We start from the raw sequence: 13698 nt of genomic DNA on the forward strand, positions 1-13698 counted from the left end.
AGCATATGCTCCTATCAACTTTACACGGGACACACAAAAGAAGTACTTTGATCCTATTAGACGGGGGAGGGTGAAGAAGCTAGGACAGAAGGGTAGAGTTCAAGAGAGCAAAATGCGTTTAGGAACGTGGAATATAGGAACCTTAACGGGAAAATCTATGGAAGTAGTGGAAGTTATGGTGAGGAGAAGGATAAATATTATGTGCCTACAAGAAACTAAGTGGGTTGGTAGTAAGGCAAAGGATCTAGAAAACTCAGGGTTTAAACTTTGGTATTCGGGCACAAATAGAACGAGAAACGGTGTTGGTATCATCGTGGACAAGACCTTGACACAAGATGTTGTAGATGTCAAGAGGGTAGGAGATAGAATCATGGCAATCAAGATTGTAATAGGACAAGAACTTATCAATGTGATTAGTGCGTACGCACCTCAAGTAGGGTTGGATAAGAGTTCGAAGGAGAAATTTTGGGAAGACCTTGGAGACTTGGTGCAAGGAATTGCTCAGACGGAGAAGTTATTTATAGGAGGAGATTTAAATGGACACGTGGGCAGGGAGACAGGCAACTATGGAGGTTTCCATGGTGGCCATGGTTTTGGGGAGAGAAACGAGGATGGGGAAGCTATCTTGGATTTTGCAATGGCATATGATCTCTTCTTAGCCAACACCTTCTTTAAGAAGAGAGAAGAACATGTGATCACCTACAAGAGTGGGTCGTCAAAAACACAAATAGATTTTCTCCTAATGAGGAAAGGAGATCGTATAACTTGTAAGGATTGCAAAGTTATACCAGGAGAGAGCGTGGCTAATCAACATCGCTTGTTGGTGATGGATGTACATATCAAAAGAGTGAGACAAAAGAACAAGACTTGGAAGTGCCCAAGGACTAGATGGTGGAATCTAAAAGAAGAAAAACAAGTCATTTTCAAAGAGAAAGTAATCACCCAGTGTGTGTGGGATAGAGAGAGGGAAGCTAGCCAAATGTGGGATTCCATGGCTAGTTGTATTCGAAAAGTAGCAAAAGAGGTATTAGGAGAGTCCAAAGGTTTTGCCCCACACCAAAAGGAATCTTGGTGGTGGAATGAGGAGGTACAAACAAAGGTGAAGGCTAAGAAGGAATGTTGTAAAGCCTTATACAAGGATAGGACCGATGAAAATGGTGAAAGGTATAGAAAAGCGAAGCAAGAAGCGAAGAAAGCTGTGAGAGAAGCTAAGTTAGCGGCTTATGACGATATGTATAAGCGACTAGATACCAAAGAAGGAGAGTTGGATATCTATAAATTAGCTAGAGCAAGGGAAAAGAAGACAAAGGACCTAAACCAAGTGAGGTGCATCAAGGATGAGGATGGAAAGGTTCTTGCTACAGAGAACGCGGTTAAAGACAGATGGAAAGGTTATTTTCATAATCTTTTCAATGAAGGACATGAAAGGAGTGCTTCTTTAGGGGAGTTGAGTAACTCAGAAGAGTGTAGAAACTACTCTTTTTATCGTAGAATCCGGAAGGAAGAAGTGGTTGTAGCTTTGAAGAAGATGAAGCATAGAAAAGCAGTAGGCCCAGACGATATACCAATCGAAGTGTGGAAAGTTTTGGAAGAGACAGGTATAACATGGCTCACTGACCTTTTCAATAGGATTTTGAAAACGAAGAAGATGCCAAATGAGTGGCGAACGAGCACTTTGGTGCCTATCTACAAGAATAAGGGTGACGTACAAAATTGCATGAACTATAGGGGTATTAAGCTAATGAGTCATACAATGAAGCTCTGGGAGAGAGTCATTGAGCATAGATTGAGGCAAGAGACACGGGTTTCGGACAACCAATTCGGGTTCATGCCAGGGCGCTCAACCATGGAGGCAATCTATCTCTTACGAAGATTGATGGAAAGATATAGAGATGGGAAAAAGGATTTACACATGGTCTTTATAGATTTGGAAAAAGCGTATGATAGGGTCCCAAGAGACATTCTTTGGAGGATTTTAGAGAAGAAAGGAGTACGAGTAGCATATATCCAAGCTATAAAAGATATGTATGAAGGAGCAAAGACTGCCGTAAGAACTCATGAAGGACAAACCGAAAGCTTTCCCATAACTGTAGGATTACATCAAGGCTCATCCTTAAGTCCTTACCTTTTTGCGTTGGTAATGGATGAGTTAACAGGACATATTCAAGATGATATTCCTTGGTGTATGCTTTTCGCAGACGATATAGTGTTGATAGATGAAACTCAGGAAGGGGTAAATGCAAAGCTTAACCTTTGGAGAGAAGTGTTGGAATCTAAAGGTCTTCGCCTAAGCCGATCAAAGACAGAATATATGGAGTGCAAGTTCAGTGCAAATGGAGGCCAAAACGAGTTAGGGGTGAGGATCGGAGATCAAGAAATACCAAAGAGCGACCGTTTTCGTTACCTAGGATCTATCTTGCAAAAGAACGGAGAATTAGATGGAGATCTCAACCATAGAATACAAGCTGGATGGATGAAGTGGAAGAGTGCATCCGGCGTGTTGTGTGACCGCCGTATGCCACTGAAGCTCAAGGGAAAATTTTATAGGACGGCAATAAGGCCAGCGATGCTGTATGGCACAGAATGTTGGGCGGTGAAGCATCAACACATACACAAAATGGGTGTAGCGGAGATGAGGATGCTTCGTTGGATGTGTGGGCACACGAGAAAGGATAAGATTAAGAATGAGGATATCCGGGGTAAAGTAGGAGTAGCCGAAATTGAAGGCAAGATGAGAGAAAATCGGTTACGGTGGTTTGGACATGTGCAACGAAGGCCTACTGACGCTCCGATTAGAAGATGCGACTATGGGACAGAGGTTCAGGGCCGAAGGGGTAGAGGAAGACCTAGGAAAACTTTGGAAGAGACTCTAAGAAAAGACTTAGAGTACTTGGATCTAACGAAGGACATGACACAGGACCGAGCACAATGGCGTTCTAAGATTCATATAGCCGATCCCACTCAGTGACTTGGATTTTCCAAGTCTCCAATCGAGAAGTTTTCCTCACTCGGGAAATTAAGGGAACACTACCCCAACCTACATGCTCCACTCAGAAAGCTTCAACATACAAGCTTCAACAAAAGAAAATTCAAAGAACTTAGCGAAGAAGGTTTTGGTGTATTTAACACAATACGTTGAAATGAAGGAAAACTTATTTATTGATATCCCCGATAAGCTACAAATGTGTACATATACATGAGTCAAAATAAACAAACAAGAGGGAGCCTTCACAAGGGTTGCTTAGGAGAAGTCTCAGCAGTCGGTAGAGCCCCAGAAAGAGAAGGCACCGGAGGGGGATCATTCGGAACCTCAGTACTGGACATAACCCTAGAAGGAGGAGGCATCAGAGGTTGATTATTTGGAGCTTCATTACGCGGTACAGCCCCAGAAGACGAAGGCAATAAATGCCTTTGGAACAAACCCACAAATCTCTGATGATCAAGTAAAACCTGACCATCAGTTTCCTTCATCTGGTCAAGCTTCCTCTTCATGTTTGTAGCATAGTCATGTGCGAGCCGGTGCAACTGTTTATTCTCATGCTTGAGCCCTCTAATCTCCTGTTTGAGACTCATCACCTCAGCCGCCAATGATTCAACTTGGCGGGTTCGAGCAAATAGGCGTTGGGCCATATTAGACACAGAACCTGCACACTGAACACTGAGAGCCAGCGAATCCTTAACAGCTAACTCATCAGACCGTTTGGAAAGTAGTCTGTTATCTTTGGGAGTGAGAAGGTTCCTGGCCACCACCGCAGCAGTCATATCATTCTTCATCACGGAATCCCCAACGGTAAGAGGACCAGTAGGGGAGACGAAGGATGGGCGCCATATGTTGTCTGGAGAAGGCGGGGCTGCCTCTTCAACAAGGTTCAAGTCAAAACGACGGTCGGAGGGGCCAGACATTTTCAAAGGTGTTGAAGAGAGAAGAGGTTGGACAAATCAAGATCTTAGAAGTGCAAGAATGGAGCTTCTACTGGTGGAGATTTCAAGTGTGCTTTGGAACTTAATGCCAGCCCCTATAAAAATCTGCACTCGACGGATCTTCAGAAATCGAAGAGGCGCCTGCTCAGAAATCGAAGAGGCCTTTGCTTTCTCAAAAGCTGGGCTGCTTAGAGACCACGAGGGTTGATCTCAGAAATCGAAGAGGCGTTTGCTTTCTCAAAAGTTAGGCTGCTCAAAGACCACGAAGGCCGATCTCAGAAATCGAAGAGGCGCTCGCTTTCTCAAAAGCTGGGCTCCTCAGAGACCACGAGGGCCGATCTCAGAAATCGAAGAGGCACCTACTTTTCCAGCCTTGTCAGCACCTGTCACACGCACACTCAGCTTTGCGGAAATTATGGGCATTCTGTCGAAGACTTCTGAGGAAGTAGAAAACACATGAATCTTACTGTTCAATCACCCACTTCCCACACGCAACACTAGCTCATGGGTACCACAGATAACTTTGCCAAAGTTCTCTGCCAAAATTGAGCACGTAAAGCTTGCAGCTCCCACTACATCGCTCTGACCAAGAAAGGTAAAAGAATAGCAAAGAAACAGCACTAACAAAGTTTAGACCCATAAATTTTGAAGGTCTAGCTACCATATTATTACCCACAAGGGTAAAGGAACAGTACCACTGCTGGATAATTGGAAAGTCCCTGTGTGTCAACCTCTGTGCTTCGTGGCAAGGTAGACTAGTAAACATGCCCAACCTTTACTCACACTCGAGAAAACACTACCAATAAGATTGCTTGCTCCAAAATCGAAGAGGCACCGTCCTCCGAATCTCGAGAGCCAGACTCCTAACATGACTACTTTCTCAAAAATCGAAGAGAGGGTAAATGAACAGTACCATTGCTGGATAATTGGAAAATCCCTGTGTGTCAACCTCTGTGCTTCGTGGCAAGGTAGACTAGCAAACATGCCCAACCTTTACTCACATTCGAGAAAACACTCCCAACAAGATTGCTTGCTCCAAAATCGAAGAGGCACCGCCCTCCGAATCTCGAGAGCCAGACTCCCAACATGATTACTTTCTCAAAAATCGAAGTGACACTGCTCCCCGAATCTCGAGAGCCAGACCCCCATCATGATTGCTTTCTTAAAAATCGAAGATGCATCGTTCTCCGAATCAATCGAAGAGACGCTCGCTTTCTCAAAAGCTGGGCTGCTCAGAGACCACGAGGGCCGATCTCAGAAATCGAAGAGGCACCTACTTTTCTAGCCTTGTCAGCACCTGTCACACGCACACTCAGCTTTGCGGAAATTATGGGCATTCTGTCGAAGACTTCTCGAGAGCACAGACCACTTTTTCAAAGTGCTCTGACAGAGTTAAAACATGTGAAGCTGGCAGCTCCCACTACCGTGCTATGACCAAGCAGGGTAAAGGAATAGCATTACTACTTGTTGTTAGGGAGACTCCTATATATGTCGACCTCCATCCCCAACGGACAGGCAGACCTGCAAAAATGTTCAACCCTTCCTCATATTTGAGAGGGCACTCCCAACGAAGCCTTTCGAAATATTCAGCTTTCTTTCCCCCCGATAATACCTTTGCAAACAAGCTATACTAGAGCAAGAATATCTCATATCATCAGGGTTAAAAGCAAGAGTATCCCATATCATGCTTTTTCCCTGTCTTTTCCTTTGGCCTTGTTGTTACCTGCAAGACAAGGAGAAAGAGAGCAATCAGTCAGCACTTGGAATCAAGCTTCCAGCCAGGAACTGACTGCCTGGAACCCCTTACCTGATTACTTACCTGGCATTGCTCTCGAGTACTCATCTTCAACATCTTATGTTTCCAGGGAAGATACCGCATCTGCTTGAGGAACAGATAGGGCAAGTGCGAAGGATACAAGGAAGCATGTGGAGACAAGCGTAACAGCACACGTGCCGATACATCCATTACTCTGTCAAAAGCAAAAGTATCCCATATCAGCAGGGTCGAACGTACTCTAGATTTGATGGACTTGTTTTGACCATCAAATTCTTCAGTCGGCTCTGGAGGAAACCAGAAAACCCTCCAGCTCAGTTCAAGAATAAGCCTGTGGAAAGTTACTTCTTCAAAAGCAAAAGTATCCCATATCATCTCTTCTCATCTTTCTTCTCTTTATCCTTCATGCTGCTGCAAGATGGGGAGAAGGTGAACAATCAGCCGGAGCTCTGATTGCTTACCTTGTCTGTCACCTCTTTCAGCAGATCCCCTAGCTCGGCGACTTGGGAGACTCCTACTACATGGTTTGTATCGCGCTTGACCAAGCCTGAAACTACAAGTAAGCTTCAAGTGAAATTGATACATTACCTTGTGCATCTCCACCAGTTAAAGATACCACCCCTGGATGGAGGAAGAGTACTTCCAGAGAAGATGCCACATCTACCTATGAGACAGATAAGGCAAGTCAAGACGATACCACACTCCGATACTTAGAAGTTTCGTGATTACGAGATCATTCTCTCACAATATTTCCTAATGTCATTTGTACTAAATCATTCACTTGTACTCACTAAAGGAGAGCTTGAACCTATGTACTTGTGTAAACCCTTCACAATTAATGAGAACTCTTCTATTCCGTGGACGTAGCCAATCTGGGTGAACCACGTACATCTTGTGTTTGCTTTCCTATCTCTATTCATTTATATACTTATCCACACTAATGACCGGAGCAATCTAGCGAAGATCACAAAAAGCGACCGTTTTTGCTGCCTAGGATCTATCTTGCAAGAGAACGGAGAATTAGATGGAGATCTCAACCATAGAATACGACCTGGACGGATGAAGTGTAAGAGTGCATCCGGCGTGTTATGTGACCGTCGTAGGCCACTGAAGCTCAAGGGAAAATTTTATAGGACGACAATAAGGCCAACGATGTTGTATGGCATAGAATGTTGGACGGTGAAGCATCAACACGTACACAAAATGGGTGTAGCGGAGATGAGGATGCTTCGTGGGATGTGTGGGCACACGAGAAAGGATAAGATTGGGCATGAGGATATCCGAGGTAAAGTAGGAGTAGCCGAAATTGAAGGAAAGATGAGAGAAAATCGGTTCCGGTGATTTGGACATGGGCAAAGAAGGCCGACTGACGCTCCGGTTCGAAGATGTGACTACGGGACAGAGGTTCAGGGCCGAAGGGGTAGAGGAAGACCTAGGAAAACTTTAGAAGAGACTCTAAGAAAAGACTTAGAGTACTTGGATCGAACGGAGGACATGACACAAAACCGAGCGCAATGGCGTTCTAGGATTCATATAGCCGACCCCACTTAGTGGGAAAAGGCTTTGTTGTTGTTGTTGTTGTTGTAGAGAAAGGGGAAGAATATAAGGAGAGGAGAATTATATCCTTCGAGTTTCTAGAAGTTTTAATGTGTTTCGCGTCCTGCATTTTCTAACGTCCGTACAAGTTGTCACTTAGATCTTTTGGTTTTTGGCTACTTTAGTTTTTCAGCATTGAATTGTAGGATTATAGTTTTTGATTGAGTTCTTATTTAATTCCATATTGGAATGGGTGCAATCTGAGCACTCCTAAAACTGAAAAGTTCTCCAAAATTTGTGAGAATGGCTGTGTCAGATATGGTTTATCGTCCATGCAAGGATGGCGTACCACAATGGAGGATGTTGTGAGTGCATTAAACTTTTCTCTTCCTATTAGAAGTTTTCAGAACATAAAATTCTTTGAAGTCTATTCTCAGAAGATTCTAGTGTTGTATCCTTTTTCGTCTTTATTTAGCACGCTATGGTTTGGATTCAACTGAATATGATTTTACTTGACATGTTCAATTGACTGCATAGATCTAATTCCATTGGCGGATTATTATCTGTCCTTCACCATTGAAAACATATATAATAGAGAATTTATTTACTTTTTGATGGACATACTAGAGAATTCGTAAACATGCTAATAGAAAATACTCTTGTAAGCACTAGAGAATGATGTTATTCATGCAGTTACGCCTGAAACAGTTGGTTCCCGGCGCAACGCGCGGGCTTATTACCTAGTATATACTACACTTTAGAGTATATAAAAATATGTAAGATTAAATTTACAAGTAAAACTGGAAATATAAAATGTTAAAATCCCTTTAAAATACAGAAATACAATCATAGAATTCATAATTATTTATGTACAAACGTTATATTATGAAACATAAACAATTAAATACTATTAGACTGCGAGCATTCAATTCAAAACCGATTGGTAATGGATGAAGAGGCTCACGATCATTCAAATTATTATCCATAACTTTTATTCGACTATTTCCTGAGAAGCAGCCGATCATCACGAGCTATATGTTTAATATAACAAATCAACAAAGAAATAAAAGATGTTTCATACACAACTGGTAGAAGAACAGAGTCGATCTCACACAGCATCCGCTGTAGATTCCTCAGAACTGAACTGCTCCCAATCCGGCCTCTCGTTGCGCTCGGATCTTTAAAAACAAAGAAAGAAACAATGATGAGTTGGTAGAATTTTAAGTTGAGAACAAGTTAACTACACTAGAGAATTCCAGTTGATGCAACAGATGTATGCCATTGCCATCTTCGATTATTAACAGATTTAATATTAGCTGACGGAGTTTGTACCTGATTTTGTGAGATGGAGGCATCTTCCAAGTTAACAGAAGCGACATGTTTGATCTTGTCAAAATCCTTTCCTCCTTTCCGAAGTGCACTACAGAATTCACGGGGCATCCTGATGGTTAATTCCTCGAGTTTTTCAATATGTCGAAGCCCATCTGGAACTTCCTTCAACTCGGAGCACCCTCTAACTTGCAATCTGCGGAGGCAATTCATGGCTCCTTCCTCCACCCTCCACTCCTTTAGTCGAGGTATCCAAGAAATGGAAAGAAATTCGAGACAAGGAAAGCCTTGTTTGGAGAAGACAAGTATTGGATTCTCCAAAGTGACGTCCCAAAGCCAAAGAAATTTCAAATGCGGCAGCTGCTCTAGTATTTTTATGTGCTCGTCCGTGCGAGAAGTTCCGTAGAGCTTTATCTGGGTCAGGTTTGGATATTCCAGGAGGTCTTTCGGTAACTCTGCAATTGCCCCTTCAAGTTTCAGCTTGTATATATTACGACAGCTTAGTAGAATCCTTACCGAAACCTCTACCTCAGTTGAAGATTCCAGAGACAGCGACTGAAGACGGTTGAATTGTATGGTTTCAGAATCAACGTTATTCATCTCATCTTCCGGTGGTACTATAACGATGGACATTTTCCTAAGATTGGCTGATCCAGCAAGATCACTCAAACGACCATCATCATAGTTCCAAGCATTGACTAATGTCTGCAAATTTCCAAGAGTAGCCAATGGCAAGACTCTCTTCTCTGCTGCTCTGAACCCTCTAGCTGGTAAATATAAGTGTCTCAATTGTCCCAAATGTCGAATCACATTGTGCAGATTTCTGTGACGCCTTTTCATGTCAAAGCCCCCGAAACAACGTAAATCTAGAGTTTGCAAACATACCAACTTAGACATAGATGATGGAAATCGTGCTACGTTACAAAGCTTTAGACTAAAAAACCTCAAGTGCACTAGATTCCCAATTGTGCTCGGTAACTTTACTACTCTTCGAAACCCTTCGAAACTCAAAACTCTAAGCAATTTGAAATTCTGGAACCATGGTCGAATTGGTTTTCCATACCATGGCTCATCTGACTTGAAGTATAACAAAGACCTAAGTTGACCATCTGTCGGGGGAATTAATATATCACCTGTTTTGTCTAAATAGATGACATGTCTTCGAACTTTACCGCTTGGTGATACCGGGGTCGCCCTGGCAAAAGAATCTGAAATATGGAAAAAATTCTCATGTTTCGCCTTTAACAAGCACAGATCTCGCATAAGATCATGGAGGCGACAAGATTTAATCTTATTGGTTGAACCATGATGTCCAACTTGAACCATACATCTTATGACCAACTCATTTAAGCAATTCTCCAGATGCTGAATAGATAAAACCTTCTGCAATCCACAATTGAATCAATCTTTTCACTGGTATCTCACGATCCTCAGGAAAATGACCCAAATATAGGAAGCAGGGTTTTAAATGATACGGTAAGCTCTCATAGCTCAATGCCAATACACGTGAGGTACCTTCACTATTTTCACCTTTGTACCGTGATTCAAGGTCTGTGCCTCTCCCTATATATGCGCCAACATTCTTTTGCACAGTCTTCCAATCTTCAACCGTTTCTTTTCTAGCTAGAAGTCCTGCAAGCACGATGATAGCCAATGGCGAACCCCCGCAATGTTTAAGCATCTCCTTCCCTAGTTCTTCCTTCTTTCTGTCGACTTCCGACTCTGGTTAAAGAACAAAAATTCCCAATAAATTAACTACACTTGCCATATATTGCAAAACATACAACACTTAATATGACATTCCAAAAGTATGCACGCTAGCTAGTAACAAATGTCCATCTGCAATGTCCATCTGCCCATCAGCAAATATTGATCGATCTTCACTACATTAACATTAACAGTCAACTGACTGACATTCCTACTGGAGAAACGCATTCTGTGACGCCTAGACGTACACTTTTTTCAGTTAAATAGAATGTTCAGTTTGTTAGGAATTGGTTCGTCAATTTCTACTTTGTTTAGGATTGTATTAGGAAAGCTAATGTGCACAGATTCTTGTCCTACAAGGGTTAAGAAAGAATTAAGTTTTCTTAAACAATTAGATTAGGAATCCTAGAAGCAGAATTGGAATAGGAAAGAAAATGTATTTTCCAATCCCATATAGAATAGGAAACCTAATAGAAAATAGGCATGTAAACCACGCCATATACTTATAAACATGGTGCAGCAAGGCTGAAAACCAAGCAGAAAAACAGAGACAGCCAAGAGAGGAGAGAGAGGTTAGTTATAGGGTTTGTAAAAGTACTGTGTACTCTATTATTAATCAAAGAAGCCGTGGTTTCTCTATCCAGAGAAATGACAACTAGACGTAGGCAAAAATATGCCGAATCAATAGAAATGTTGTGCGTTTCTAGTTATTCTTTAATTGCTAAGTTTAGTCTATTGCATGTTACATCAAAGAGCAAGATCTAGAGGAGAGTCAGAATTATAACACAGATTAGTTTTGTATCCTTATGATTATAAAACTTAATGCAAATACATTTATGAGTAGTTTGAAAGTTTTCTTTTCACCATAAATGACATGATATGCACAACACAATATATAATTATCAGTTTAAGAAAATATCTGTGCATAAATTCTAGATTTTTGTTTCAATGCACTGCCAAATGGAGTAACGTAATATCTAACAATGCTGAGTTGATTAATACGAAAAGTAAAGATGAAAGGGTTGGTTGAGAAAATACTTGTGTTATCTCTTCCAAACGTTACTATCTTCTTGAACAGTTCCCAGCTTTCAGCATCATTCAGGGGCCGAATTGGGTGCAAGTAAACACTTTCATGTGCCTCCGAAACAACTTCTTTGTTGCGAGTGGTGATGAGTACTCGACTTCCTGTTTCCTCATTCATTGGAAATCCAGCACTTAAAGATTTCCATGCATCACGAGTCCACATGTCATCAAGAACCACTAAACATTTCTTCTTTCGTTGCAGTTCATAAAGCTCCCGTGCAATTTTATCCGCCTCCATTTTTTCAATTCTGTCCTTGTCGGCATCAGATGTAAGTTGAACAAAAATTTTCTTCCACACATCTTCCTTTTGAAATTGTTGAGTTACACATACCCAAGCAAAACAATCAAATTCAGCCCTAACATTCTTATGATTATTAAGCTGTTTTGCAAGGGTGGTCTTCCCCAAACCGCCCATCCCCCAAATAGAAACAACTTGATATTTTTTTTTCACCAAATTTTCGGCCAACAGGTCAATCTCTTCCTTTAACTCAACAGAATGGTGTTCAACAACATGAGAATAAGTTAACCGATAATCTTGTTGCCTCTCAAAAGAAGTAGCACTTACACTCCCCCCTATTTGCCTTGCTATGCTGTAACCTTCTAAGGGCTGGTTTGGTATTGCTGTGCTTTGAAAAAAAGCTGCTGTGAGAATAAGCGGCTGTGCTGTGAGAATAAGCGGCTGTGAAATAAAGCCAGTAGAGTGTTTGGTAAACTTTTTTGTGAAAGTGCTTTTGGAATAAAAAGCAGGATGATAGTGTGTCTTTTCATTAAAGGAGCACTGTAGCTCCGTGTGCTTTGAAAAAAATGGCTTTTTTTCAAAGCAGCAAATAGCAGCTTCAGCTTTTCCTTTGATTTTCAGCTTATTCTCACAGCAGCTTCCAAAATAAGCCATTTTTTTTCAGTTTACCAAACACAAAAATGACCCTCAGCTTTTTTTCACAGTAGCTTTTTTTAAAATCACCTCAATTCCAAACGGGGCCTAAGCTCGATTTCAGCTTAGACAGTTTGGTTGCAATGTTCTCAATCTCAGACCCAATCTTGTGACGATTAATTCCTTCACTCAAGATACAAGCAGACCTTTTCAGAACAAGCTTTATACTTCTTTTCCTCCTGGAAGCCACTTTCAAGACAAAGGACTCAATGATATCCTCCAGATCATAAGCAGCATCTCTAATAATACCAACCCAATTGCGTACTAATTCATCGTCTCCTTGTTTTGCATCTGCATCTTTCAGGTAGCTCTGCATCAAGGAGAGCTCGTTCTGTGCATGCTCAAACTGATCGCTGACTCCACGTAAGAACTTGGCTTCGTTCACAATGAGGCTTTTGAAGCCTTCGAGCACCATAGAAACGATCGCCTCAGCCATATTACTGATGTATCTGATCTTCACCAAAAGAAAAAGAAAACTAAGGAAGCTTTTATTTCTTTTTCTCTTATGTATTTATGATTGATATGAGTGGAAAAGTACTCTATTCCCTTCCATTTATATAGTGTCAATATATTCTCTTCCCATTGTTAGGAATGTCGGTACTACAAGATAGAGAATGCACAAAGTAAAGTAGAAAATGGACACCAAGAATTTATGTGGTTCGGCAATTTATGCCTACGTCCACCAAACGAGGATTAATCTTCACTATATGAAGAATATGAGTACAACAAGAGTAGTCTTACCAAGCCAAAGACAAGGCTTGATGGATACAAGAAAGTATGACACAAACTTTCTATAACACTAAACTTCACTCACACAATGTGTAGTGGAACACTCTCACTCTCACTCTTGGAGTGGAACTCTAGCTTTGGACTTGATCCTTTGCTACTCACTCTCTCTTGATTTTCTATTGGTTACATCACACCCATATTTATAGGTGAGGGCTTGGCATTCTACTAGTTTCTAGTTCATTCTTCAAACCTCTTAGTATAGAAAAATCTAGACTAGCCACATACTTGTAGCTTCTAGATCTTTCCATTTGCAACCAAGGAAGCTAGTACTCTCTAGCTTCTTCCATCAACTTAATAACATGCTAGAATTGTCTAGCATGCTCCAGCCATCTCTCTTGCTTACTAGAATAATCTAGAACATTGATCATGGGCTGGACCATATACCAACAATCTCCCCCTCCAGTCCATGAGGGAGGAATTCCGATCATGACTCCAAGTTACCTGGAGTCCATCCCAGCAGCCTTAATGCAGAATTCCAACTTTGATTTTGTGACCACCTTTGTCAACATGTCTGAAGAATTATTATCGGTATGAATCTTCTTCAGCTGTAGCATCTTGTTCTCGATAGCATCTCTAATCCAGTGATAACGAATATCAATGTGCTTGGTGCGTGAATGGTATGCAGTGT

At 41.5% G+C, this 13698-nt stretch overlaps 1 pseudogene; it reads right to left on the minus strand.

The window, feature by feature from the left end:
* Positions 1 to 8038: 8038 nt before the first annotated feature.
* LOC103418755 (putative disease resistance protein At1g50180) lies at positions 8039 to 12809 on the minus strand (annotated as a pseudogene).
* Between the last annotated feature and the right edge of the window lie 889 nt (positions 12810 to 13698).

This window comes from Malus domestica, chromosome 03, assembly GCF_042453785.1.
Source record: "Malus domestica chromosome 03, GDT2T_hap1".
NCBI lineage: Eukaryota > Viridiplantae > Streptophyta > Magnoliopsida > Rosales > Rosaceae > Malus > Malus domestica.